We start from the raw sequence: 3,854 nt of genomic DNA on the forward strand, positions 1-3,854 counted from the left end.
TTATGTTCTTACTTCAATGACGATTTGAGTAGATGCAAGAGTATTTACTTAATGAATCACAAGTCTGAAATATTGAAAAGTTCAATTCTGTTTCGGAGTGAAGTTCGTCGTAACAAGAGGATAAACGGTCTACGATATGATCATAGAAATGAATATCTGAGTTACGAGTTTTGGTACGCAGTTAAGACAATGTGGAAATTGTTTCGTAGTTCATGCCACCTGGAACATCATAGTGTGATGATGTGTCTGGATGTCATAGCCACACACTATTTGGTATGGTGCATACTATGATGTCTCTTATCGAATTACCACTATCGTTTATGGGTGATGCATTAAAGACAACCTCATTCACTTTAAATAGGGCACCGCGTATTTCCGTTGAGATGACACAGTATAGACTGAGGTTTAGAGAAATCTAAACTGTTGTTTCTTGAAAGTTTGGGGCTTCGACACTTATGTGAAAAAGTTTCAGTCTGATAAGCTCGAACCCAAAGCAGATAAATGCATCTTCATAGGATATCCAAAACAGTTGGGTACATCTCCTATCTCAGATTCGAAAGCAAAGTGTTTGTTTCTAGAAACGGATCCTTTCTCGAGGAAAGGTTTCTCTCGAAAGAATTGAGTGGGAGGGTAGTAGAACTTGATGAGGTTATTGAACCATCACTTCAACCAGTATGTAGCAGGGCGCAGGAAGTTGTTCCTGTGGCGCCTACACCAATTGAAGTGGAAGCTGATGATGGTGATCATCAAGCATCGGATCAAGTTACTACAAGCCTCGTAGGTTGACAAGGTCGCGTACTACTACAGAGTGGTACGGTAACCCTGTCTTGGAGGTCATGTTGTTGAGCAACAGTGAACCTACGAGTTATGGAGAAAGCGATGGTGGGCCCAGATTCCGACAAATGGCTAGAAGCCATGAATTCCGAGAGATGATCCATGTATGAAAACAAAGTGTAGACTTTGGAAGAACTACTTGATGGTCATAGGACTATTGAGTAAAAATGGATCTTTAAAAGAAGACAGACGATGATGGTGATAAGTCACTATTAAGAAAAGCTCGACTTGTCGCAAAGATGTTTTCGACAAGATCAAACAGTTGACTATGATGAGACTTTCTCACTCGTAGCGATGCTAAAGGTCTGTTAGAATTATGTTAGTTGTTGATGCATTATTTATGAAATATTGCACGTAGGATGTCAAAACATTGTTTTCTCGACGGTTTCCTTGAGCAAACATTGTATGTGATACAACCAGAAGGTTTTGTCGATCCTAAATATACTAGCAAGTATGCAAGCTCCAGTGATCCTTCAATGGACTGGTGCAAGCATCTCGGAGTTGGAATATACACTTTGATGAGATGATCAAAGATTTTGGGTTTGTACAAGGTTTATGAGAAACTTGTATTTCCAAAGAAGTGAGTGGGAGCACTATAGAATTTCTGATAAGTATATGTGGTAGACATATTGTTGATCAGAAGTAATGTAGAATTTCTGTAAAGCATATAAGGTTGTTTGAAAGGAGTTTTCAAAGGAATACCTGGATTGCGCTACTTGAACGTTGAGCATCAAAGATCTATGGAGATAGATCAAAAGCGCTTAATGAAAGTTTCAATAAGATGCATGCCTTGACAAGTTTTTGAAGGAGTTCAAAATAGATCAGCAAAGAAGGAGTTCTTAGTTGCGTTGTAAGGTGTAAATTTGAGTAAGACTCAAAACCCGACCACGGCAGAATAAAGAGAATAGACGAAGGTCGTCTTCTATGCCTTAGCCGTAGAATCTAAAGTATGCCATGTTGTGTACCGCACCTGATGTGTGCCTTGACTCAAAGTCTGTTGTGAGGTACAGAGAGTGATCCATGATTGAATCACTAGCAGCGGTCAAAATTTATCCTTAGTAACTAATGGACTAAGGAATTTTTCTCGATTATGGAGGTGGTTAAAGAGTTCGTCGTAAAGGGTTACGTCGATGCAAGCTTTGACACTAATCCAAATAACTATGAGTAGTGAAACGGATTCGTATAGTAGAGTAGATATTTGGAGCATTTACGAATAGCACGTAGTAGCAGCATCTATAAGATGACATAAAGATTTGTAAAGAACGCATGGATCTGAAAGTTTCAGAACCGTTGACTAAAACCTCTCTCGCGAGCAAGACGTGATCAGACCCCATAACTATATGGGTGTTGGATTCATTGGATTCACATGGTGATGTGAACTAGATTATTGACTCTAGTGCAAGTGGGAGACTGTTGGAAATATGCCCTAGAGGCAATAATAAATTAGTTATTATTATATTTCTTAGTTCATGATAATTGTTTATTATCCATGCTATAATTGTATTGATTGGAAACACAATACTTGTGTGGATACATAGACAAAACACTGTCCCTAGTAAGCCTCTAGTTGACTAGCTCGTTGATCAAAGATGGTCAAGGTTTCCTGGCCATAGGCAAGTGTTGTCACTTGATAACGGGATCACATCATTAGGAGAATCATGTGATGGACTAGACCCAAACTAATAGACGTAGCATGTTGATCGTGTCATTTTGTTGCTACTGTTTTCTGCGTGTCAAGTATTTGTTCCTATGACCATGAGATCATATAACTCACGGACACCGGAGGAATGCTTTGTGTGTATCAAACGTCGCAACGTAACTGGGTGACTATAAAGATGCTCTACAGGTATCTCCGAAGGTGTTCGTTGAGTTAGTATGGATCGAGACTGGGATTTGTCACTCCGTGTGGCGGAGATGTATCTCGGGGCCCACTCGGTAATACAACATCACACATAAGCCTTGCAAGCAATGTGACTTACTGTAAGTTACGGGATCTTGTATTACGGAACAAGTAAAGAGACTTGCCGGTAAACGAGATTGAAATAGGTATGCGGATAGTGACGATCGAATCTCGGGCAAGTAACATACCGAAGGACAAAGGGAATGACATACGGGATTATATGAATCCTTGGCACCGAGGTTCAAACGATAAAGATCTTCGTAGAATATGTAGTATCCAATATGGACATCCAGGTCCCGCTATTGGATATTGACTGAGGAGTCTCTCGGGTCATGTCTACATAGTTCTCGAACCCGCAGGGTCTGCACACTTAAGGTTCGACGTTGTTTTATGCGTATTTGAGTTATATGGTTGGTTACCGAATGTTGTTCGGAGTCCCGGATGAGATCACGGACGTCACGAGGTTTTCTGGAATGGTCCGGAAACGAAGATTGATATATAGGATGACCTCATTTGATTACCGGAAGGTTTTCGAAGTCACCGGGAATGTACCGGGAATGACGAATGGGTTCCGGGAGTTCACCGGGGGGGCAACCCACCCGGGGAAGCCCATAGGCATTGGGGGTGGCGCACCAGCCCTTAGTGGGCTGGTGGGACAGCCCAAGAGAGCCCTATACGCCATAGGAAGAAAAATCAAAGAGAAAAAAAAAAGGAGGTGGGAAAAGGGGGAAGGACTCCTCCTTCCAAACCTAGTTGGACTCGGTTTGGAAGGGGAGGGTTCCCCCCTTAGGTTCGGCCGACCCCCTTGGGAGTCCTTGGACCCCAAGGCAAGGCTCCCCCCTCCTCCCCCTATATATACGGAGGTTTTAGGGCTGATTTGACACAACTTTGCCACGGCAGCCCGACCACATATCTCCACGGTTTTACCTCTAGATCGCGTTTCTGCGGAGCTCGGGCGGAGCCCTGCTGAGACGAGATCATCACCAACCTCCGGAGCGCCTTCACGCTGCTGGAGAACTCTTCTACCTCTCCGTCTCTCTTGCTGGATCAAGAAGGCCGAGATCATCGTCGAGTTGTACGTGTGCTGAACGTGGAGGTGTCGTCCGTTCGGCACTAGATC

The sequence above is a fragment of the Hordeum vulgare genome, chromosome 3H (assembly GCF_904849725.1).
Source record: "Hordeum vulgare subsp. vulgare chromosome 3H, MorexV3_pseudomolecules_assembly, whole genome shotgun sequence".
Classification (NCBI taxonomy): Eukaryota; Viridiplantae; Streptophyta; class Magnoliopsida; order Poales; family Poaceae; genus Hordeum; species Hordeum vulgare.